Raw genomic sequence first — 26,270 nt, forward strand, 5'->3', positions numbered from 1 at the left:
AATATGTACCATCTTCCTTAATTAACTAAATGAGATTATTCAGAGTGCCCAGCATGGGATCTAGTACTTTGTTCTAAAGAAGTGGGCATTTCCTTGGTACTAATAATAATCCTGTGGGGTATTCTCTTCCTTTTTATAAAGAAACTGATAATGGGTTAATCAACCAGTATGACGCTGCCTTTCCCAGAATCCAGGTTTTCTGTTTATTTTTTAATTGGAGTATAATTGCTTTACATAGAATCCAGGTTTTCTGACTCCCAAGTTCAGTCTCCTCCTGTAGGACCATGCTGCTGCTGCTAAGTCACTTCAGTCGTGTCCAACTCTGTGAGACCCCATAGATGGCAGCCCACCAGGCTCCCCCGTCCCTGGGATTCTCCAGGCAAGAACACTGGAGTACGTTGCCATTTCCTTCTCCAATGCATGAAAGTGAAGTTGCTCAGTCGTGTTCGACTCTTAGCGACCTCATGGACTGCAGCCTACCAGGCTCCTCTGTCCATGGGATTTTCCAGGCAAGAGTACTGGAGTGGGGTGCCATTGCCTTCTTTGTGAGTACGTTTTGGTGACATGGAAAATTAACAAGCCCAGAACCGCTCAGATTTCTGAACATGTGACACCCTCAAATTTTGATGAGCTTGAAACACTGATTCTTTTAGCTTAAGTCCAGTGCTTGACTGGGATGACTGTTAAAAGGACTCTTGGAGACTAGTTAGGAAAAAGAGGAGGGACATAGATATTCCCTTTGAGGAAAAGATACCACTTCTCTTAAGGGAGTAAAAGAATGGGACTGTAAACATTGTGGCCCAAGGAAGGTTTTGGGTGACTGTTGTCAAGTTGTCTCCTCTTATACTTTGAACCTAGAAAGGGGTTTGTCTACAGCCCCACTGCCTCCTGCTCTGTGTTCGTCTCTTTCTGTGGTTTCCTTATGCCCAGCTGGCCCCATGGAGCTGCCCTAGCCTCCCCAGAGGCAGACTCTGATAAGAGACCTCCCTGCACAAACATGTGAGATTTGACTCTAGCCAGCCTTCCCACCTCCAGCTTTTCCTACTCCTAGCTCCACAGTATTCAGGATTCCCTAAAATTCCCCTGCGTTTTCCTGGCTTTGAGACCCTGCTCACCTGGTCTCTTCCCCTAAGAATTATTTCTTGTTTCAGGATCTTTTTTTTTTTTTTTTTTTTTGAGGTTCCATTCAGATGCCACTAAATTCTGAGTATTCCTCAAGGGAGAGGTGATCAGAATCTCTTCTTGGTTTCTTTTCCTTTAAGATTTAAAGTCTAAGTACTTGGTCATTCTTTGGGGATTTTCACATCGTGCCTTTGGTTACAGTTTGAGAATCTGCCTCTGCTTGCTTTACATTTCATGAAGCCTGGGTGGGTAAAGATGAAAGTCTGATACAGCCTGTCTTACCTGTAGCAGTCACTAAGTATTTGTTAAAGGAGTAAATGAATGAAGGTAGTATTATGAACTACGTTATGGGAATGGTTCTCGAAATGAGGTTCCTAGACCAGCAGCATCATCATGACCTGGAAACTTGCTAGAAATGTAAATTCTCAGGCCCTGCTTCTGACCTAGTGAACCAGAAACTCTCAGGGTGGGGCCTGTTCATAGGGGGTTTTTGAATTGTTATTCAGTTCAGTTCGGTCACTCAGTCGTGTCCGACTCTCTGCGACCCTATGAACCGCAGCACACCAGGCCTCCCTGTCCATCACCAACTCCCAGAGTCCACCCAAACCCATGTCCATCGAGTCGATGATGCAGTCCAACCATCTCGTCCTCTGTCTTCCCCTTCTCCTCCTGCCCTCAATCTTTCCCAGCATCAGGGTCTTTTGAAATGAGTCAGCTCTTCACATCAGGTGGCCAAAGTATTGGAGTTTCAGCCTCAACATCAGTCCTTCCAATGAACACCCAGGACTGATCTCCTTTAGGATGGGCTGGTTGGATTTCCTTTAGTCCAAGGGACTCTCAAGAGTCTTCTCCAACACCACAGTTCAAAAGCATCAATTCTTTGGCACTCAACTTTCTTTATAGTCCAACTCTCACATCCATACATGACCACTGGAAAAACCATAGACTTGATGAGATGGACCTTTGATGGCAAAGTAATGTCTCTGCTTTTTAATAGGCTGTCTAGGTTGGTCATAACTTTCCTTCCAAGGAGTAAGCATCTTTTAATTTCATGGCTGTAATCACCATCTGCAGTGATTTTGGAGCCCAGAAAAATAAAGTCAGCCACTGTTTCCACTGTTTCCCCATCTGTCTGCCATGAAGTGATGGGACCAGATGCCATGATCTTCGTTTTCTGAATGTTGAGCTTTAAGCCAGCTTTTTCAGTCTCCTCTTTCACTTTCATCAAGAGGCTCTTTAGTTCTTCTTCACTTTCTGCCATAAGGGTGGTGTCATCTGCATATTATTGATATTTCTCCTGGCAATCTTGATTCCAGCTTGTGCTTCCTCCAGCCCAGCGTTTCTCATGATGTACTCTGCATTATTAATTTATTTTTAATTGAAGGATAATTGCTTTACAATATTGTGTTGGTTTCTGCTATACACCAACATTAATCAGCCATAGGTATACATATGTCTCCTCTTTCTTGAACCTCTCTCCCACTTCCCACCCCTTCCCATCCCTCTAGGTTGTTACAGAGCCCCGATTTGAGTTCCCTGAGTCATACAGCAAATTCCATGGGAAATACACTACCATACGTTCATAGGTTTTTAACTAGCCTGCCAGGTGACTGTGATGCACACTCAGGTTTGAGAAACACTTTCTTACTGGATCATGTGTACCCTCTTTACAATTTGGGGGTGGAAGGGTTTGGGAAGAACAGACTGCATGATTTCTTCCCAGATAGCAGTAAATACTGTTATCTGATTTATTACTAAAGAATGAAGAGTTGGGGGAAAGTATATTTTAGAACAAAATTGTGTAGTAGCGGAAAAGTATTTAGCTAGTCAGGAATGAGGTCAACCCTGCTCAACTAGAGGAGCCGTTTAGCATCTGCAGGCCTCGGCCACCTCATGACTGCCAAACGGGTTCAATCATCTATCAGGGCTTCCGTTTTCAGGGAACCAGAGCTTCATAGCCACTCATCTGTTCCTTCTAGAATCACACTTATGCACATTATCAAAAATACGCCAGGTAGATCCCAGCTGTTTTTATTTTTTTTTATTTATTTTTTTTTCCCCAGCTATTTTTAGATCTTAGTGCCTGGGCTTCCCTTGTGGTTCAGCTGGTAAAGAATCCACCTGCAATGCGGGGAGACCTGGGTTTGATCTCTGGGTTGGAATGATCCCCTGAGAAGGGAAAGGCTATCCACGCCAGTATTCTGGCCTAGAGAATTCCATGGACTCTATAGTCCATGGGGTCGCAAAGAGTCAGACATGACTGAGCAACTTTCACTTCACTTTACTTCTTTCTCCCTTTTGCTTGACAAGCTTCTATCAACTCCTTGAAGCCTCAGCTATGAAAAACTAATAATGGGGGGAGATAAGTGATAGAGGCATTGTAATGCCTTTTTGCACTTCAGTATTTTTTGCTTAATTGGCTTAATTAAAAATCTGGCAGTTTGTATATTACAGATGCAAAGGACTTGTCATTTAAAAGCAGAGTTGTTGTTTAGTTGCTAAATCGTGATTGACTCTTTCGTGACCCCATGGAGCCCACCAGGCTCCTCTGTCCACAGTATTATTCTCCAGGCAAGAATACTGGAGTGGGTTGCCATGCCCTTCTCCAGGGGATCTTCTCAACCCAGGGATTGAACCTGCGTCTCCTGCATTGGCAGGCATGTTCTTTACCACTGAGCCACCAGGCAAGCCCATAAAAGGCCAGTAGTTAGTTACTAATCTAGGCTTTTTTAAAGCAAGAAGATTCCTAAGAAGTAAAGTGATAAAACTGATTTAAATAACATAGGGCTTGCTTTTAGTTCTGTTTATTAATATGTAATACTTACTGATTGCCTGCTTTTCAGTAAGCAGCTGTTCTCTGGTTAGGAATCCTGTGAGTAAGCGTGGTTGGGTTATGCTGGACATGCTGGCCGAGCTGATGAGTAGAAGCAAGTGGAGGAATAAACACGTTCCAGGTGAGAGCCCAGGTAGGCAGAGCTCAGAGTACAGAGAGAGGAAGGGTTGTTAAGAGGGGTTCTAGAGGCCAAAGGATGCATGGTGCTGTCAGTCACGTCAGGGAGCTGGGGAGTCAGTCAGGCAGTGGGAGACTGCTGAAGGATTTTAAGTGAGTGACTTTTTCAAATGATTTCTTTCTCCTTAAGGGAAAGCTGGTCTGCTTCCTGAGTGTAATAATTGTCTTGGAGAGTGGGTGACGGTCAGGTGAGGATGTCGGAAACCGCTTAAGCTATTGCATTTGCTGTGAGGAGAAACAGGAACAACATAACCCCCCTGGATTTTGAACTGCAAGATATTTAGAACCTTATTACTCAATGTGTTCTGTAGATGGGAATTTGTTAGAAATGCAGAATCTTAGGCTCACACCCCAAACTCACTGAGTCATAATTTCATTTTAACAAAATCCCCAAGTGGTTTGTAGGCACAGCCAAGTCTTCTAAGAAGCACTGCCTTGGAAATAAACTCGGCCTGCTCCTCTAGCCCTTGAGCTGGGAAGGACATGGCCTAAAGAGGCTATGACCCGTCTAAGGTTTAACGTTTGTGTTTCATACAGAGTCTGCATTAAAGGAAGGAGTTTTGGGGGGGTGTGTTTTAAGCAAACTGGATTATTTTACCTGTAAAAATAATATAGTATCTAGATAAATAATAGTTAATTAAAGCAATTTATTATTACCCTAGGAGATTACAGGGCTTTAAAGTATGGTTGGTTAATTCCTAGCTTTGTAAATCTTTGTAGAATTTGGCTAGGATTCTCTTACTTGATAATCCTGCAGTTCTAGACATTTGTGAGATTTATTTTTAAAAACCCGCAAGTTTCTTTTCATTTATCCATTTGGTGTCAATGGAGAATTAAAAAAATACTCGGGACTACTTTCTGTAAGTTCTTCCAAAATTTCAACATGGTGTCCTGGGAAGTAGAGGCTTATTAAAGTCCATTCTTGCTTCATGATTTAAACCTTTTATATACTTTTAAACTATTTTTTCCAGCAAAAATACCCCCTTTCTCCCACACTCCATCTTAATAAAATAATCCTAATTAAATGAATGTTGATGTTCTTACAGTTGGTTAGACTTCAGTCCAGTCTCATATGTATCAGACTTACCCAGCAGTGCCTTTAGGTTTTGGTGTTAAAGTGGATTTGAAATAAATTAAATATCTGTTACTTGAGAAGTGCTCATTTCCTGTGAGCCTGCAGGTGAAGCTTCAAAATGACTGGTTATTGATTAGGTAGGGGAGAAAAAGCACCTGCTGAAGCTTGTCAGCCAGAATTTTTCCCTCTTAGAAGAAAGAAAAGGGGTGGGGAGAAAAGTGACTTCTGTTCTTGACTGGCTTCTGTCCAGAACCTTTGTGACCAGGGAAGGGGCGTGGGTACTGAAAGAGTAGTAGTCAGAAGGTGACTCAGATGGTGTTCTTTCAAAGGCAAGGTTGAAAGTTATTAATAGACAAAGCTTAAATGTTTAGCTGTTCTTTGTATTACTTCAAAAACTTTTTTTATATTTATTATTTCATAGCCATATTAGGTCACCTCCAAAAGGAATACAAATGAAACAGTAATCCTGCAGTCCCAACAGATCTTAACTTTCTTAGAGTTCTTATCTACATACAGTGTAACACTGTTAGAGTCATTATGTTTTGATTTTTTACTTAGCATTATATCATACACATTTCATATGTGATTATTTCTATGCCTCTTGCCAAATTGCTTTCCAAACCAAGGCAATTTATCTAACGACCCGAGCCTGCTGTCTCTGCTATGGGGTGGGGTTAATACAAGTTCTTTGTAACAGGATTGTAGGAAGAATAAGGGAGATTGTCCATGGAAACTGTCCTGGCACATAGTGGGCCCTCAGTAGTCAATGGCAGCCTTTATTATTACAGGTCTAGGTGGAAAGGCAAAGCAGTACCCAGCAGGGGCGAGTCTTTGAACTTGAGTGCCTCAACCCCCACCCCACCCCCGAAACCTGCTCTGGGTGTGGCTTCCTTTACCAGGTTTAGAAAAGTGTCAAGTTTGCCTGAAAATGCACCCAGCCGGAACACGGCCTTTTATGTTCCCTTTTAGAAAGTACACAAGGTTGGCAGCGCTCTCTCTGACCTGGTGACTTTTGATGTAGGTTGAAGACACAGTAGTGGGGCCCCTTCCGAGTTCATAAAAAGTATGCGGGGCAGCTAATGCTGTGGCCAGAGCATCCACCCCATCGTCAGAAGAGACTACTGTAGCCAAACTCATATTAACTGCCCTCTGTAGATTGTTGAATGCCTCTTCTGTGTTTGCTTTTGAAAGGCCTTTCTTAGCCTTTCTCTCTCTCTCCCCCAACCTTGTTTTCAAGCACCGCAGGACCTTTAAGTCGCAAATCCAGTAATCACACACAGTAGCATGGAGACACAGGCAGGCCTATATTTGGTCTCACAAAGGCCCTATGAAAGCTCTGGCCTTAAAGTCTTTTTTTAATGCTTAAATGATGCAAGTGGAAAGTTAATTTGAGGATCACTGAGGCACGCTTCATTCATGAAGAATGTGAGCAAAACATAAAAAGTCTGGAGGCTCTGTTCTCCTGTGGCAAGGAAATTACATAGGGTGTGTCATTACTGGGGTGAATTTTACCCCCCTGCTGAGGGTGCAGTTGTGTTGGAATTTTGGAACGAGAGCTGTGGGTTTAAGCACAACCAGTTGTAGGAGTGTGTGTGTGTGTGTGTGTGTGTGTGTGTTTTGCCTGAAATCCTTATGCAAACCATAGACATTATTTTGGCCACACTGACAGGCAAAAATGGTGGTTATCCCTTGGAATGTGGCCTTGGCATTTTGAATTAGGTTTTCTTTTTTCCTTTTTCTAAAGAGAAACTTTGAAGGTCTGTTTTAAAGTGGATGGAGCCTTTGAAAATCTGCCTAGTCTGTTTGAACTGTTAAATGCCAGTGAGTTTCTGTACATTGCTAGCTTGAATGTATAGTAGTTGAGAGGTGAATACAACTTGAGTGCAAAGTATGTTTTTGGTGCTTGAAACATACTTTTCCTGATTCCTATTGAGGGAGACGTTTATTCCTACAGGGGTTTAAACGACTTGCTATAAAAAAAAATCTGGCCTTATAGTGGTAGAGGGAGATTACGTGTTATCTGCGAACAACTGCCAAGCAGATGAAATCCCAGCTGCACTCAGCCTGTGGTGGAGGCTGGGTAGCAGCAGCCAGGGGAGAGCGCTCAGGGAAAGTGGTCAGAACCTGGAGGTGGAGAGAAAGGCTGTTGTGTTCAGAAGTAGGACATTTTCTCTGTCATTTCAGAAACACAAGGGTGGTGGAAAGCACATGGGCTGTGGATTCACAGAAGCCAGCATTCACATTCTGGTTCTACCAGGGACCTCACTGAGCTCCATGTTCTTCATCTATAAAAACTGGGAAGAATAAATAGCCCCCAGAATGGTTGGGAAGCATGAATTAGTATATTGTCTAAACAGGGTGACGACTCATCCTGATTTGACAGACTCTCCCAGTTTAGCACTGGGCGTTCCACATCCAGGGGATCACCCCAAGTCCCAGGCAAGCTGGGCGCTGGGTCACCCTAACTGTGTATGAAAGCACCTGTTACTGTGTATGGAGGACAGAGACGATGTCTCTCTGTGTGTGTGTTAGTTCATCCCTGCATTCCTTCCTGGTGCTTGGCACATAAACAAACATTTCACAAATGAAGGAACGTATGAATGGATGAGTAAAGTAATGAAGGCAGTAATACCTATGGAGTTGTTCTAAAGTGAGTTAGCAGCTTTTCTTCCATGTTGCCTCTTACTCCCTAAGAAAAGGTGGCCTCACGGGCCACATGGTGAGAAATATGTTGAATGAAAGAATGAATTACTCACAATAATGACTTTAGCTCTATGACGTGCCTAAATTATAACTTCAGGAAGGGCTTATCTGGATCTTTCTCCTTTTTTGATAAAATGAAATTTTGGTAAGGCCCTCGGGACCTCCCGTAAGTAGTCCCTGTACCCTGCACGGCACCGGGAGACGGACTGAACTTTGATGGGGAGGAGAGAAGGGCGCCCCCAAGCACTACTGCAGTGCTTGCGAGAGAGGAGCTGATGCCTGGAGATTAATGTAGGCATGGGGTTGTCTCTTCCTTTTGTTGTTTTTCTTTTTCCTTGACTGGGTGGCCAAGAGTAGTTGGACCAGGAGAAAAGTTTAAGGGTGACATTAATACGCGGCAAAAGAGGTAAAAGTGTGCCCTGAGAAACCGCCATCCATTCTTCTGGGTGTGGTAGCCATTCAGAGTTTTACATTGTATGGCTGTAAAATAAAACTCATGATATTTCTTTCTTGGAGTGATGTCGCATGAGTAATGTTTTTCTAGAAGACAGGCGGTTAGTAATACTCTGAGCAAATAAAGGCAGAGCCTCAGAAATTTAGATACCAGATAATGTGCAAGCTTGGCCTTTGAAACGGAAGAAACAGCCACGGAGAAAAGTCATTTTGGCCCAAGAACTACTACTTCCCAACCCTCAGCGCCTTCCAGTTTCTACCCCCCTCCTCCCCAAAAAAAAGAAAGGCACAGTTTTCCTCTGTAAATATATATGATTTCAATTTTGAGATAGGTTGTTTTTTCACTGGACACATAAGGAAGCAATTTTTAAAAGTCATACTCATTCTGCAGTGGGCTTGACTGTAGCTGGGCTTAACCAGGAGTCCTTGGCCCCAGAACCACACTCACTCTTTATCAGGGTAGCAAATTCACATGGCCCTCCAGGAAGGGAGAGGATTGCAACTGAGGGAGGGACACTGGACCCGGCTGCCTCTGTGAGGATTTGCCCCCACCCCCCAGTGTGCTGGTGGTCAGAGGGTAGGGCAGGCCCAGATGTCCATCCCAGCCATTGTCACCCAAGGATTCTGAAATGACCTCTCTTACCTCATTTTCCTATGAGCTCATAGTTGTCTGCACACATGAATTGTGTCCTGGGTCCTGGCTCCCCCTTTGTTTGATCAGGAGCCGCTCTAATGCTCAGTGCTCTTTGGGAGAGGAAAGTGAGGCCCAGGTGATGCATCCGTTGATTTGGGATCTTCTGTCTTTGTCTCCCCACCCCCACTCCCTCCATGGAAATTCACACTATTAAGTCATCTGCTAAGGTTCCCTGCATGAAAAACCCACAAACCAAACTTCTATTGGAGCAGGAGACCTGGTTATTAGAATAATGAATGGCGTTACTCAACCCCTGTTGAGCTTTCTGCCTGATGAGGGCCTCTGTAGTTCCTTGCTAGGCAGTGGGGTACAATTTCCATCTGTGTCCTCAAGAAGCTCACAAACAAGAGACAGGAAAACCATTTTTGTAATAGGATTTGATTGGGTGTCTATGAGGAAGGGGAATTGCTTTGTACACCTGCCTAGTGGAGAACACCAGCCCTCCCCTAGCTTCCGGGGTTGCTGTAAGAATCAGTTTACATAATAATGTACAAACTCCCTGTGAAAAATACAAATTCATAATTGATTCTAAGAAGTTTTTGGTGCGGAGAAGGCAGTGGCACCCCACTCCAGTATTCCTGCCTGGAAAATCCCATGGACGGAGGAGCCTGGTGGGCTGCAGTCCATGGGGTCGCTGAGAGTTGGACACGACTGAGCGACTTCACTTTCACCTTTCACTTTCATGCATTGGAGAAGGAAATGGCAACCCACTCCAGTGTTCTTGCCTGGAGAATCCCAGGGACGGGGGAGCCTGGTGGGCTGCCGTCTATGGGTCGCACAGAGTTGGACACGACTGGAGTGACTTAGCAGCAGCAGCAGCGGTTTTTGGTAAGAAAACAAATGGTGAGACTGTCCTCATGCTCAGATCCACTCAACTGGCCTGGTGTCCCCGGAGGACGGAAGCAGAGACCTTTCAGTAACAGTAACCTAACTGTGCCATTTATCATACACATTACCTCATTGCGCTCTTGAGAGAATGCAAGAGATGGGCACAGATGTTATCTCTGTGTACAGATGAGGAAACCAAGCCTTGGAGAGGTGAGGCAACTTGCTCAGCAGCAGACAGCTAGTACTCGGTGGGCCTGGAAGTCATACCTGGCTGTGTGTCCACAGAACCCTCCTCCTCACCGCCTCTCAGAGATCGTTATCACCCGAGAGGATCTAGGTGTGGTGGGGTGTGGAGGGAGCAGTTGGACCACATCTTCCAGCAGCAGCCCACACGGTTTCTTGTCTGCTTTGAAGCATCTCTCTCAACACTGGCTCCTCAGAAAGCGTCCTCCCCTCTGGGAGTGAGATTTATGATGAGGTTTCCTGCCTCCTGCCTCTGGAGGCCAGCGCCTCTGCCCCAGGGTCAGGAAGCCCCTCCGCTGCTGGAGTCACTGCTCACCCTGTGTTCAGCATGGGTCATGCCTGTGTCACCCTGCGGTGAGCTGGGGTGCTGTGAGTGCTGTATCAGTGTGGTCTGGTTTGGAATTGGAGGTCACACCCTTTCCATCACATTGTTCATGAGTCTGCTGATGCCGGTGATACAGAAGTTCAACCACAAGCTGCTTTCTCTTGCCCTGAGTGTAACTTAAAAAACGTTTTTGTGGGCCCTCCAGCCTGAGGTCTAGGTATAAATCAGGTGCCATCACCAACATAGGATTTATCTGTCCCTTAGCCCTGTGAGATAGTTGGTATCACACCTGCTGAGCAGATTGAAGAACCGGAGGATCAGAAAGGTGCAACGAGGTGGCAAAGTTCTTATCCAGCATGTGGCAAAATGGGTGACTTTGGGAAATTCTGTAGCAGGAAGGAACCCTTTTCAGCATTTCTTTGAGCTTGAAGCATGTGCTTTTTCTAAATAGGTGGAGGCCGATAGCACGACTTATGTACATGTCTGTCAGCACAGAGGTGGACTGCATTGGTTTTTATTATTGTTTTTAATTTTGTTTAAAACCTGTATTCAGTCATTCTTATTTGTGATCTCACCCAGTTCACAGGTGTTTAAAAGTGTACCATTTAACCTAGGAACACATTGAACACATGCTTGAAAACAGAAGGCTAATAGTTTTCTCATGTGTCAATATGAGTCTTTCTGATAAGACTGTTGTTATTGCTGAGTAAATCCTTCCATTAAAAACAGTGTTATCTGCTGATTTGCTTATCATTGATATTTCAAGGGGCATAACATTGTGGGGATGGGTAATGTATCTGCCTGTCTTAAAACAGTGGTCCTCGACTCTTTTGGCACCAGGGACAGAATTTGTGGAAGACAATTTTTTCACAGACTGGGGGGTAGGGGAAGGTTTCAGGATGATTCAAGTGCATTACATTTATCACACACTTTATTTCTATTGTTGTTACATCAGCTCCACCTCAGATCATTAGGTATTAGATCCCAGAGGTTGGGGACCCCTGTCTTAAAGGACAGAGCTAATGCTCACCCACGTGTGGATTCAGTGTTTGGTAAATGCACTTAGGCTCTGTGGGGGGTGGGATATTGAGCCATGTAATAGCCTAAATTCAGGTGATTTTTCAGCCTTGGCATATCAGGGTCCTTTTGAATGTAGTTATAGACATGGATATAGATCCACTGCTAATACTGTAGGGCACTGGATCCTGAGTTGTTGGCCATGAAATACCTGCAGCCAAGCCTTTCTTGTGATACAGTGGTGTGGTGGTGACTCAGTGGCAACCAGACTGCTCAGCTTCCTATATACCAGCGGCTCACTTGAACCTGCCCACAAACCTCTGAACCAAAAGGGGAGGGAAAAATATGCTCACCTACATTTGGAAAACTGGGTCCCAACACGCCTCTGCTTAGGCTGTCGTGGAAACCTTGTATTTCTTCCTTTCTCCTAGGTGAGACAGGAATCGACCTGTAGCACTAGAGAAACATGTTTGGGTGGGTGCTTAGGACAGCTTCCAGAGCCTGGTTCAGTTTAGGTTATGGCAGCAGAGTTAGAGGGAAAGGTGGATATGTTGATGGCCTTTGTTGATTCCTGTCATCACCCAGATCTGCCTTTTTTCTGCTGCTCCCTTTGCTCAAATAATGACTTAAAGCTAGAACACTGATGGGAAATTTTGAAGATCAGAAAAATTGCTGTTAGCTCTAGTTTCTTTATTTTGGTGATAAATATTATCTAGAACTTGTCTTGAAAATTCAGCTGTCAAAAAACCTGAGAGTCAGTTGCTTAGAATGCACTCTAGTTGTTTTCCCAATTCATACTGGTGATTGGAATAGAGTAGCCTGCACCTCTAATTAATAAGTGCTATGGAGGGGTTCCCTAATGGCTTAGTGGTAAAGAATCCGCCCGCCAATGCAGGAGATGCTGGTTCGATCCCTCGGTCGAGAAGATCCCCTGAAGAAGGAAATGTCACCCACTTCAGTATTCTTGCCTGGGAAATTTCATGGACAGAGAAGTCTGGTGGGCTGTAATCCATGGGGTCACAAGAGAATCAGACACGACTTAGCGACCAAGCAACAAGTTCTGTGGATGAAGGCGGTTAAGTTTTTGGAACACCTTTATAACTCTGAAATCTCTAAAGGAGCCATTGAATCCATTTACCCATTCAGTCTGCAGCAAGCACAAATTGAACAAGTTACAGTACTAATAAGCAAACACTAGAGACACAGGACTTGATGGACACGAGTTTGAGTAAGCTCCAGGAGTTGGTGATGGACAGGGAAGCCTGGTATGCTGTAGTCCATTGGGTCGCAAAGAATCAGACATGACTGAGCAACTGAACTGAGAGACACAGAGGTGTAAAAAGGTAGCCACTGTCTGAAATTATGTTCTAAAAGAAAATACTTGGTGGAAAGTGGCAGGTATTCTGAGACATGCAGGTAACATCCCTGGGTTGTGGGATCTGAGAGAGGCTTTTTGTAGGAGTTGACATTTGAGCTCAGGACCAGGATTAGGTAATGAGGTGGTGGGTGCCTAGGAGTGGGAGTGGGGGCTTCAGAACCTTGAGATATGTTGGAGAGACTGTACCTCTGCCTCAGATATGATGTATACATTTCAGTTATTAACGCTTATTATTTTTAGGTGGAATTTTTGCCTCCTTTTTGTTAGCCAGCATTCAGCTGATGTTGGCACAGGTACAGGGAATCAGGTGCCTAGCAGCTGATGTTGGTGAAATGACCTTGCACACGCAACTTGCCTCTCACTTCTCTCACCTCTTGGGAAGGCTTATTAGATCATCATTGGGTGCAGATTTAAGGGCCCCTGCAAATAGATGCATTGAGGGTGCTCCTGGCCATCTGTGGTAACTTTCATTTCACTAAAAGCTCCTTTGAGGCCTCACCGGGTAGATGCCCACTGCCAAAAACATGCAAGCATTTCTGGCTTCTCTGTTCTCTGGCTCACAGGACCAGTCCAGTAGTGGAACTTACAAGCTAGTGAAGAAGGGGAAAGCAAAACCAGCTATATATCCTCTTGCAAAGAGAGAAGGAAAGTAGGTCCCTCCTTACAGTCTAGCCTAGCAGTGGTCGTGGCTGTAATGGTAATACAGCTAAAACCTCTTGATCTGTAACCCTGGGCCAGCACAGTTCTACAGTAAGTCCACTGCATGTGTTGATTCACAGGCTCCTTCCAGTATCCCTGTGAGATGAGAATCATCTCCATTGTAGAGGTGAGGAAACGGAGGTGTAAGGGACCCTTGGCCCAAGGACACATAGCTATGAGTGGTAGAGTCTGCATCCCAACCCAGGCAGGCTGCTTCTGGACTCTGAATCCTTAGCTCTGAGCTGTGCGGCCTCTCAAGAGTATTTACTACATGATGAGTGAGGCCTGTGGCTGTGTAGATCTTGGATTAGCATTTTGTTGCTGCTGAGTCACTTCAGTCGTGTCCGACTCTGTGCGACCCCATAGACGGCAGCCCACCAGGCTGCCCCGTCCCTGGGATTCTCCAGGCAAGAACACTGGAGTGGGTTGCCATTTCCTTCTCCAATGCATGAAAGTGAAAAGTGAAAGTGAAGTCGCTCAGTCGTGTCTGACTCTTAGCAACCCCATGGACTGCAGCCTACTAGGCTCCTCCGTCCATGGGATTTTCCAGGCAAGAGTACTGGAGTGGGGTGCCATTGCCTTCTCCAGCATTTTGTTAGGACCTGGGAAACCTTGATTTGGTGAAAGTCATTGCCGACAACTGGAAATTCCTGATCCTATTCCAACTGGTAAGGATTTCTGCTGCCTTTTGCTCTTAATTGGCAGCAATAGTGAGGGGGCAGCATGATAGATGTGATATAAAATTCACGCCTTGCTTAATCTTGAAAGACTTTGTTTCCTTTTCTTTGATGGTAGTTTACTTTGGCCATTCTGTCAAAATAAGAGGAACTGAGCAGACGTTGCAGACTCTGATTTTTTCCCCCAGTGGTACAAGTTATTCATCACCATATCATAAACTCACCATTTCTATTCTCACAGTATTGAGTTTTTGTTTAGATATTTTGGTTTGGGTAGTGCTATTTTTTGTTTGTTTGTGTCTGTTTGTATCTGCCTGGTATCTTGCTAGTATACAAAATTATTTGTAAAGGAACTTTGAGAACATAGAATGAAGGACACTAGCCCTTAAGTATTACTGATAGAATTTTGGAGTTTAACATCTGATAAATGCAGTACTTGGATGCAATCTCAAAAATGACAGAATGATCTCTGTTCATTTCCAAGGCAAACCATTCAGTATCACAGTAATCCAAGTCTATGCCCCAACCAGTAACGCTGAAGAAGCTGAAGTTGAACGGTTCTGTGAAGACCTCCAAGACCTTTTAGAACTAACACCCAAAGGAGATGTCCTTTTTATTATAGGGGACTGGAATGCAAAAGTAGGAAGTCAAGAAACACCTGGGGTAACAGGCAAATTTGGCCTTGGAATACGGAATGAAGCAGGGCAAAGACTAATAGAACACAAGAGAAGACTCTACACATGGACATCACCAGATGGTCAACACCGAAACCAGATTGATTATATTCTTTGCAGCCAAAGATGGAGAAGCTCTATACAGTGAGCAAAAACAAGACTGGGAGCTGACTGTGGCTCAGATCATGAACACCTTATTGTGAAATTCAGACTTAAATTGAAGAAAGTGGGGAAAACCACTAGGCCATTCAGGTATGACCTAAATCATATCTCTTATGATTATGCAGTGGAAGTGAGAAATAGATTTAAGGGACTAGATCTGATAGAGTGCCTGATGAACTATGGACAGAGGTTCGTGACATTGTACAGGAGACAAGGATCAAGACCATCCCCAAGAAAAAGAAATGCAAAAAAGCAAAATGGCTGTCTGAGGAGGCTGTACAAATAGCTGTGAAAAGAAGAGAAGTGAAAAGCAAAGGAGAAAAGGAAAGATATAAGCATCTGAATGCAGAGTTCCAAAGAATACCAAGGAGAGATAATAAAGCCTTCCTCAGCGATCAATGCAAAGAAATAGAGGAGAAACAACAGAATGGGAAAGACTAGAGATCTCTTCAAGAAAATCAGAGATACCAAGGGAACATTTCATGCAAAGATGGGCTCGATAAAGGACAGAAATGGTATGGCCCTAACAGAAGCAGAAGATATTAAGAAGAGGTGGCAAGAATACACAGACGAACTGTACAAAAAAGATCTTCACGACCCAGATAATCACGATGGTGTGATCACTCACCTAGAGCCAGACATCCTGGAATGTGAAGTCAAGTGGGCCTTAGAAAGAAAGCATCACTAGGAACAAAGCTAGTGGAGGTGATGGAATTCCAGTTGAGCTATTCCAAATCCTGGAAGATGATGCTGTGAAAGTGCTGCACTCAATATGCCAGCAAATTTGGAAAATTCAGCCGTGGCCACAGGACTGGAAAAGATCAGTTTTCATTCCAATCCCAAAGAAAGGCAATGCCAAAGAATGCTCAAACTACCACACAATTGCACTCATCTCACATGCTAGTAAAGTAATGCTCAAAATTCTCCCAGCCAGGCTTCAGCAGTACATGAACCGTGAACTTCCAGATGTTCAAGCTGGATTTAGAAAAGGCAGAGGAACCAGAGATCAAATTGCCAACATCTGCTGGATTATGGAAAAAGGAAGAGAGTTCCAGAAAAACATCTATTTTTTGCTGTATTGACTATGCCAAAGCCTTTGACTGTGTGGATCACAATAAACTGTGGAAAATTCTGAAAGAGATGGGAATACCAGACCACCTGACCTGCCTCTTGAGAAACCTATATGCAGGTCAGGAAGCAACAGTTAGAACTGGACATGGAACAACAGACTGGTTCCAAATAGGAAAAGGAATACGTCAAGGCTGTATATTGTCACCCTGCTTATTTAACTTAGATGCAGAGTAAGAGCATCATGAGAAACGCTGGACTGGAAGAAGCACAAGCTGGAATCAAGATCGCCGGGAGAAATATCAATAACCTCATATATGCAGATGACACCACCCTTATGGCAGAAAGTGAAGAGGAACTCACTCAAAAGCCTCTTGATGAAAGTGAAAGAAGAGAGTGAAGAAGTTGGCTTAAAGCTCAACATTCAGAAAACGAAAATCATGGCATCTGGTCCCATCACTTCATGGGAAATAGATGGGGAAACGGTGGAAACAGTGTCAGACTTTATTTTGGGGGGCTCCAAATCACTGCAGATGGTGACTGCAGCCATGAAATTAAAAGATGCTTACTCCTTGGAGGGAAAGTTGTGACCAACCTAGACAGCATATTCAAAAGCAGAGACATTACTTTGCCAACAAAGGTCCATCTAGTCAAGGCTATGGTTTTCGCAGTGGTCATGTATGGATGTGAAAGTTGGACTGTGAGCTCCAAAGAATTGATGCTTTTGAACTGTGTTGTTGGAGAAGACTCTTGCAAGTCCCTTGGACTGCAAGGAGATCCAACCAGTCCATTCTAAAGGAGATCAGTCCTGGGTGTTCTTTGGAAGGAATGATGCTAAAGCTGAAACTCCAGTACTTTGGCCACCTCATGTGAAGAGCTGACTCATTGGAAAAGACCTTGATGCTGGGCGAGATTGGGGGCAGGAGGAGAAGGGAACGACAGAGGATGAGATGGCTGGATGGCATCACCAACTCAATGGACATGAGTTTGGGTGAACTCTGGGAGTTGGTGATGGACAGGGAGGCCTGGTGTGTACAATTCATGGGGTCGCAAAGAGTTGGACACGACTGAGGGACTGAACTGAACTGAACTGATGGACTCCTTGGTGCAGGCTGTACAGAAGGTAATCCTGGAGCAGTTTTCAACAGAGATGGCATTAACTAGGAGCATGAAGTTGAGCCCAGACCTACATTTTAAGTTCAGATTCTTGAAGTTGGCAGATTTTTCTTGACTTTAAACATTTTCAGCTGCTGGAACATTTGTGGGTGTATTTGGGCCAAGTTAGTTACCTTTTGTTCTGTGATTTCCAATGTGTGAATGAAGTAGATAATCCCTATTTCTGGTTTGGCTGCTGCCAAGTGTATGTGAAGACTTCCAGCTGCTGTTCAGATATTTTTCCCCCAGGCCACCTTTTGAGTTCCCTGTAGCAGATAGAAAAGTAGGTTTTTAAGAGGGCCACTTATTCATCCTTACTTGTTGTTCTACCCTAAAAGCACAAGTTTGATTTTGTTTACCATCTATTGTGCATTTGGCATAAAAGAAGCAAGTAATTTGTTTTTTTGTACCCCACCTAGTCCAGGAAATTAGTTAATTTGGCCTGGGCAAGTGTCTCCTGATGGTCATGTGCTTGTGTGTGTGTATGTGTGATGATAATTCTACTGCTGGAGAGTCAAGAATCACAAGACTTGTCATGGGGTCTTTGGTTTGGTGAACACTAGGTTTGTTCTCTCCCTGCACACCTATATCCAGAAAAATGTGAATGTCTTTCATCTTTCTTGGCAAGGTCTGACATTACTAAGCTGAACGGTGCCATGTCACTGCTCCACGTTTTCCCCAAGAAATTTTCTGTTGAGAGTGCTATGGAAAATTCTCATATGGCAAGTGTGTGTGTTGTAAACTCCCATTTTGATCTGAGAGTAAAGTTTATTTTATGGATTTTTATATAGTTTAAGTGATCTCTTTTACCTTATCTGCAGAGACGCAGTGTGCTTCAGATGTTGGAAGGAGCATGCAGTCAGAAGCAAGCATGCAGTCAGAATGAATAACAGCTTCCATGCAGCCTGTGGTACCCCACAGGTGAAAGAATGTCCCCCCAAAGAGGCAGAATACATGATTATCAGTTACAGGGTTTTTTTATTCTGTAGAGATGACAGCCAGTGTGTTTGTGATACTATATGATATATGGGTAAACCATATAATATCACAAACCGATGTTTCTGAAACCACCTAAACTCGCAGTCTTTCACATTTCACATGGAGGGACTGTAGCACCCAGTGAGGGTTGCTTCTAATCTGTATAGTAGAAAGAGCACAGGAGACAGGAAAGTGCTGCTGTCTTAATACCAGCACTCTAGGCAGACCAGATCCTCACTGGCTGGGGCGCATGTCCAGAGGGGGCACATCAAGGGAGCTGAGCACCGCTGCTGGTCCTGCTTTTGAATGGGGAACACGTATCTGCCATGTGCAGTTCTGAGTGTTGACCTTTAGGTTTAGATTAATGTCAGTCTCAGAGGGTTGATGAGAATGTCGGAACCGGTTCTAGCCACCGCATGAAGACTGCAATGACTGTATTGTTTCAGATCTTTCCAGAAAGTACAGTGTGACAGAGATCCTAAAACTGTAAAATACCCTCGAGCAGTTAATTGTATTTACTTTGGAAGCAGGTTATAACCTCGAATCTCTGCTGAACTAATGAGTGTTTCTTTTCTCTTCTCCCAGAGTCAGAAAGCTGCTAGCAAGAACTGCTCTCTGGTGTTGCTAGGACAAATGTGTATGACCTTTTTTTATGTCAATAATTAATGGGAATAATTTCATTTACATTAAAGCCATCTAGGAAAGTGTTCTCCAGGCTGGCACTAACAGCCTCTGGTCCTCGTGGGGAAGGAAGCAAATGCTGAAAAAATTCAGGCTTCTTCTTAGAGTACCCTCTTCATGGCAAAGATGGCTGCAAGGCTGTTTTTCTTGGAAGTAAAAACCCAGTGTGTGAAGGTTACTCTGGGGTGACTTTATTGTTACATAAGGAGGAGATTTTGTTTCTTGCTGGTATGCTGAGTGGTGGAGGTTAAAGGTAGAACTATGTGTAAAACTAAAACAAAGCACCTGAAACTTTTAGGAAACCAACATTTAGAGGCTCCTGACCCACTTTGGCCATGCACTTTTCAGTTTTAAGGCCCACACTGGCTCTTCATAGCCTGTTTCTTAAATATATAAAGAGCAGATTCATCCACATTATTGAGAAGGCAATTTGAAGCACAGGCCTTGTCAACTAGGAAGATAACTAGTATTGCCATCAGGGGCTTATTTGTGTGTGTGTGTGTGTGTGTGTGTGTGTGTGTGTGTGTATATGTGTTAGGGGGATAAGATTATATCCGAGTATAGTCAGATTCTCTTTGAACAAAAAACTTCCCTCCCTTGTTGTTTCTTGATAGAAGGAGAAACTTGCTGCTTGTTGTTCAGTCACTTAGTCGTCTCCGACTCTGTGACCCATAGACTGCAGCATGCCAGGCATCCCTGTCTTTCACTATCTCCCAGAGTTTGCTCAAATTATGTCTGTTGAGTTGGCGATGCCATCCAACCATCTCATCTGTGTTGTCGCTTCTTCTCCATTTGCCTTCAGTCTTTCTCAGCATCACCATCAGGGTCTTTTCCAGTGAGTCTGCTCTTCACATCAGGTGGCCAAAGTATTGGAGCTTCAGCTTCACCATCAGTCCTTCCAGTGAATATTCAGGGTTGATTTCCTTTAGGATTGACTGGTTGGATCTCCTTGCAGTCCAAGGGACTCAAGAGTCTTCTCCAACACCACAGTTCAAAAGTATCAATTCTTCAGCACTCAGCCTTTTTTATAGTACAACTGTCAGATCTGTACATGACTATTAGAAAAACTATAGCTTTGACTAGATGGACCTTTGTTGGCAAAGTGATGTCTCTGCTTTTTAATATGCTGTCTAGGTTTGTCATAGCTTTTTTCCCAAGGAGCAAGTGTCTTAATTTTGTGGTTGCAGTCACCATTCACAGTGATTTTGGAGCCCAAGAAAAGAAAGTCTGCCACGGTTTCCACTTTTTCCCTATTTGCCGTGAAGCGATGGGACTGGATGCCATGATCTTAGTTTTTTCAAAGTTCAGTTTCAAGCCAGCTTTTTCACTCTCCTCTTTCACTTTCTTCAAGAGGCTCTTTAGTTTCTCTTCACTTTGTGCCATTAGAGTGATATCATCTGCATACCTGAGGATGTTGATATTTCTCCTGGCAATCTTGATTCCAGCTTTTGATTCATCGAGCCTGGAATTTCGCATGTTGTACTCTGCATATAAATTAAATAAGAGGGTGACAGTATACAGCCTTGACATACTCCTTTCCCAATTTTGAACAAGTTTGTTGTTGAATGTCCGATTCTAACTATTGCTTCTTGACCTGCATACAGGGTTCTCAGGAAACAGGTAAAGTGGTCTGGTACTCCCATTTCTTTAAAAATTTTCTACTTGTTGTGATCCACACAGTCAAAGGCTTTAGTGTAGTCAGTGAATCAGAAGTAGGTGTTTTTCTGGAATTCCCTTGCTTTCTCCATGATCCAGTGAATGTTGGTAATTTGATCTCTGGTTCCTCTGCCTTTTCTAAACTCAGCTTGTGCATCTGGAGGTTCTGGTTCATGTACTTTTGAAGCCTAAACTTGAAGGATTTTGAGCATAATCTTGCTAACATGTGAAATGAGCACAGTTGTACGACAGTCTGAACATTCTTTGGCATTGTCCTTCTTTGGGATTGGAATGAAACTGAGTTTTTCCAGTCCTGTAGCCACTGCTGAGTTTTCTAAATTTGCTGGCATATTGAGTGCAGGACTTTAACAACATCATCTTGTAGGATTTTAAATAGCTTAACTGGAATGCCATCATCTCAACTAGCTTTGTTCCTAGTGATGCTTCCTAAGGCCCACTTGACTTCATACTGTAGGGTATTTGGAGTAACCACACCATCGTGGTTATCCGGGTCATTAAGACCTTTTTTGTACAGTTCTTCTGTGTATACTTGCCACCTCTTCTTAATCTCCTCTGCTTCTATAAGGTCCTTGCAGTTTCTGTCCTTTATTGTGCCCATCTTTGCATGAAATTTACCGTTTGTATCTCCCAGTTTTCTTGAAGAGATACCTAGTCTTTCCCATTCTGTTTTTTTCCTCTCTTTCTTTGCACTGTTCATATAAGAAGGCCTTCTTATCTCTCCATGCTATTCTCTGGAACTCTGCATTCAGTTGGGTATATCTTTCCCTTTGTCCCTTGCCTTTTGCCTTCTCTTCTTTCCTCAGCTATTTGTGAAGCCTCCTCAGACAACCACTTTTCCTTCTTGCATTTCATTTTTTATGGCATGGTTTTGATCATTGCCTTCTGCACAGTGTTAATGAACCTCTGACCTTGGTTCTACAGGCCCTCTGTCTACCAGATCTAATCCCTTGAATCTATTGGTCATCTCCACTGTATAATCATAAGGGATTTCATTTAGGTCATACCTGAATGGTTTTGTGGTTTTCCCCATTTTCTTCAATTTAAGCCTGAATTTTGCAATAAGGAGCTGATAATCTGAGCCATAGTCAGCCCCAGGTCTTGTTTTTGCTGACTGCTTAGAGCCTCTCCATCTCCTGCTGCAAAATACATAATCAGTCTGATTTTGATATTAACTATCTGGTGATGTCAATGTGTAAAATCATCTCTTGGGTTGTGGAAAAGAGTATTTGTTATGACCAGAGTGTTCTCTTGACAAAAACTCCGTTAACCTTTGCCCTGCTTCATTTTGTATTCCTAGGCCAAACTTGCCTATTATTCTGGGTATCTATTGACTTCCTACTTTTGCATTCCAGTCCCCTATGATGATGAGGGCATCTTTTTGGTGTTAGTTCTAGAAGGTGTTGAGAGTTTTCAAAGAACTGGTGAACTTCAGCTTCTTCAGCATTATGGGTTGGGCGTAATAGACTTGGATTTCTGTGATGTTGAATGGTTTGCCTTGGAAACAAACCGAGATCATTCTATCATTTTTGAGATTGTACCCAGGTAGTGCATTTTGGACTCTCTTGTTGACTGCGAGGGCTACTCCATTTCTTCTAAAGGATTCTCGCCCACAGTGGTAGATAATAATGGTCATCTGAATTAAATTTGCCCATTCCTGTCCATTTTAGTTCACTGATTCCGGAGACATTGATGTTCATTCTTAACCATCTCCTGCTTGACCATGTCCAATTTACCTTAATTAATGGACCTAACATTTCAGATTCCTATGCAGTATTGTTCTTTACAGCAAAGGACTTTACTTTCACCACCAGACACATCCACAGCTGAGTGTCATTTCTTCTTTGGCCCAGCCACTACATTCTTTCTGGAGCAATTCGTCTTAGCTCCAGAAAAAATGGAGCTCTTTCCCATTAGCATACTGGACACCTTCCAACTTGGGGGCCCCCTCTTCTGGTGTCATATCTTTTTGCCTTTTCCTACTGTTCGTGGGGTTCTCTAGGCAAGAATACTGAAGTGGTTTGCCATTCCTTCCTCCAGTGGACCACATTTTGTCAGAACTCTCCACTATGACCCGTCCTAGTGGTCATAGGACGGCCCTGCACAGCATGGCTCATAGCTTCATTGAGTTATGCAAGCCCCTTCACCACGACAAGGCTGTGATCCATGAAGGGGAATTTGCTGCTAGTAACTAGTTAGTTCTGAAAGGATTTGGGTTCCTGCTGTGCAGTTTTTAAAATGATGATCCAAGCGCAGGATGGAGAGCAGAAGAGATTCCCTTTGTTATTAAGTGCTGCTTCTTCATAATGAATAGCTTTTTAAATATTCTTAGTTTTGGGGAGGAAGGGATGCTCAGAATTGAGGATTCTCTGTAAGATCTTCAGTGAGACATAAGATGGTGACTGTCCAGCTTCCCCAGGGTGTGGTCACTCTTTGATGTTGACAAAATTTGGTGCTGCTCCTTAGGGAACTATGGCTGGTGCCAAGTTGCCACAGCCTCTGGGCTCCCATAGCCACTCCTCCTCATCTGGTGAACCAGCTCTGGGGAAGCCAGCATTCATGCTTTGGTTTCTTTGCCTTTAAAAAAGAAAAAATAATTTTAATATTCCCTGGGACCACTTTGAGGTTTTCAGGAATTTTCTTGGGGGGATAGCCCCACAGTTTAGGAGAACTGTCCAAGGCCTGGGCTCATAACAGGAATAAAGCCCCTTTTCCCTTGTCATTACTGCTTTCCTCTTCACTGACTAATTAGCCAGCTGCTGCAGGTCTCATTAAACTTCATTAATCCTGAGCATTTGTCTATTGGAACTGCCTCAAGATAAAAAGGGAAAACTCAGCTAAACACTTTTGTTGCTCCTGCTAATTACCCCGAGCTATATATTTTTATTAATTAATTGCTCTACTTACTTTCAAATCTGAATGAAGACCTTTCCCCATGCCAGACATCAGGCGTTTCTCTCTGCCCTGGCTGAGGAGGCACTGCTCTGTGGTTTGGTATGTGGAGTGCCTGTAGTTATCAGGGCCAAAAATAGGATGGCTCTGGAAAGCAAGCTAAAAGGAAAACACACCTGGAGTCTGGCTGTGTATAACCTAGGCCTGTTCAAAGCTTTGGGTTGATATTGATGCCTTTAAAAAAAAAAAAAAAGAACAACAGGTACAATGTTAAATGATCTCATCTCTCTGAAAAAATACATGATGGCAAAACAATCACAAAGCTATTTTCTTGACTCAGTGGTTCCAGAATCTAAAAAAATACTTTAAATGGGGTTTGGGATAGGAGAGAATCATAAGACATTTCTGTGTTGCAGCTAAAGGTGATGGCAGAAAGAAAGGTGTTGATCTTGGGTTTGGATTGGTGGTGACTGAGGGCACGGTGAATTACACCCCTCCCCAGTGGGAGGCAGGAGAGAAGAGCACCTGCCTTGATGTACCTTGAAGAGACCCTGGTGAAAGGGGAAGAACAGCTGAAAACATGGAGGGCTTTCTGATGAGGACCTCTGCCATCATTGAATTATAAGTAAAAGTTTTGGTTTTGGAATTGTCAGGAATTAAGGTGGATGGAACTAAGGGAATTAGTTTTACGTGGTCCCTGTAGGTCGGGAATAAAGTAATTCATCATTGAGACTTGAGCCTAATTTCATAGTAATTGTGCTGGTAAGGTCTTTGCTGATGTACAATTCTGTTTGGAGTAGTGAGGGCTGTGGCACCAGTCCTTGGGTCTGGCTTCTGGAACTGTGCTTGCTTTGTGACTGTGGGCAAGCCACTGAACCTTTCGGAGCCTTATAGTTTACTCTTAGGCAAAATATGTTTGATGATAAGAGTACCTGCTGCACAGTGTGGTTGTGAGAATTAAATAAGTTTGGGTGAAGTGCTCAGAAGGGTGTTGTGTGGCCCTTCTGGTAAGTGCTCCATAAACTCGTAAGTATGGGGGTGGACATGGGAGATTCCCAATTGTTCAGGGTCACGTCCGTGGAACTTCCCACTTGCGTGGCTGGAGTGCTGGTAGATCAACCCCAGCTGGTGGGCTCTGATCCTCCCCTTGCTGCTGATTTGTGATGTCATCTTGAGTCAAATCTCAACTGTGAAGCTTTGACCCCTTGACTCATGTCTGATCGGTTAATCTCTCTCCTGTGCGTTGCTTGTTCCTCATTGCCGCGCAGTATAATTACCTGTCATTGAGGCTGGTATGTCATTAAACAGTAGACTGCACAATATCTCTCTTTGTTTCCCGTTGCTCAGTACAGCAGTTTGCAAATACCTTTTAAAAATAGAATTTGTTTTTCCCATAAATCTGAAGTGGAACTCCGGTAATGGAATGTTTCTGACCAAAGCACAGGTGAGAAAGTGTACTTGGAGCATGCCCTTGGGGATCCTGATTTGAAAACTAGTGTTTCTTCAGTGATTCTCACTAATTTTTGTGTTATAATAATATCCTCAGTTCCCTATTGAAAGGGAGTATTAATATTTGTTTGCCTTATTGTGCTTATAAGTGTTGTATAAGGTTAAATACTGATTGAGTAGTCTCCAGAAGAAAGACATGGAAATTCAGGTTGGTGTTTTATTTATTTAGGAGTGCTCACTGAAGGCAGCATTTCACATTTGACCCTTTGTGGTGCCCAGGGAGAATTTGTTTTTCTCTGGTGAGTGCCCCTTTTTTCCCCCCATACTCATCAATCTCAGACCCACTGGTGAACCTTAGTTCTCTTATCAAATAAAAATGAGTTACATGTTTTTCTCTGCAAATGGAAATGCCCTTGACATATTTAAAAAATGGTATGTGTTCATTAACAACAACAAAAAAACAGTGCAGAAATACAGAAACAGAAATGCCTTCTACATCTGCTGCTCTCTTGGGATAATTAGAGTTAATGGTTTGAAAAGTATCTTCCTATACCTTTTTATATACTTAAACGTAAATAAATAGATACTAATAGGATCATGTAAAATATGTATATGATTCTGTAAGTAACTCTTCATTCATTTCCCTTACTCTATTTTGGCATGTATATAGTATTCTTTTATATGAATGAATCATAGTTTAATCAGTCTATTAATATTTTTAGTTGTTTTTGGTCTTAAGGTGTTTTTTTTTTTTTGTAGGGGTAGGGGGCGGTAAGGGCTTCTCCGGTGGTATAGCGGTGAAGAATCTGCCTGCAATTCAGGAGTTCAATCCTTGGATCAAGTTGGGAAGACCCCCTGGACAAGGAAATGGCAACCCATTCCAGAATTCTTGCCTGGAGAACCCCATGGACAGAGGAGCCTGGAGGGCTACAATCCATGGGATCACAAAGAGTCTGACATGATGTAGCAATTAAACAACATGTTGGTTTTGCCCTCCATTTATTACAATTATTTTAAAAAATCTGCAGTTCATATCCTGTACATCTTTATGTACAAGTATTTCTACAAAGTATATAGAGGTGTGATTGGTACATGGAGGAAATGCATTTAAAAAATTTTTATATTGCCCACTTACCCTCCTACCCAGTACATACTTGTATATCCATTTCTCTGTGTCTTTGGACAAGATTTGTTTTTCAAGTTCAAGAAACAGTTTATTTTCACCTTCCTTCACCTAGTCCTGGAAGTGGATTTTCTGCTATCTACCACCCCAACGGAACATCTCTGAGCCTCCAGCCCTTCCCACCCAGTTC

At 43.4% G+C, this 26,270-nt stretch overlaps 1 protein-coding gene and 1 long non-coding RNA gene across 5 annotated transcripts in view; both read left to right on the top strand.

Moving 5' to 3' along the window:
* SPTBN1 (spectrin beta, non-erythrocytic 1) overlaps positions 1-26,270 on the top strand; it is a 212,922-nt gene that overhangs the window by 103,652 nt on the left and 83,000 nt on the right. The window lies entirely within an intron of this gene.
* Positions 1,186-25,951, top strand: LOC129623077 (uncharacterized). Its single transcript, XR_008700335.1, has 3 exons — positions 1,186-4,225; positions 25,187-25,256; positions 25,717-25,951. It is a non-coding gene; the product is annotated as an uncharacterized LOC129623077 (long non-coding RNA).

This window comes from Bubalus kerabau, chromosome 11 (assembly GCF_029407905.1).
Source record: "Bubalus kerabau isolate K-KA32 ecotype Philippines breed swamp buffalo chromosome 11, PCC_UOA_SB_1v2, whole genome shotgun sequence".
In the NCBI taxonomy this organism is placed as follows: domain Eukaryota; kingdom Metazoa; phylum Chordata; class Mammalia; order Artiodactyla; family Bovidae; genus Bubalus; species Bubalus kerabau.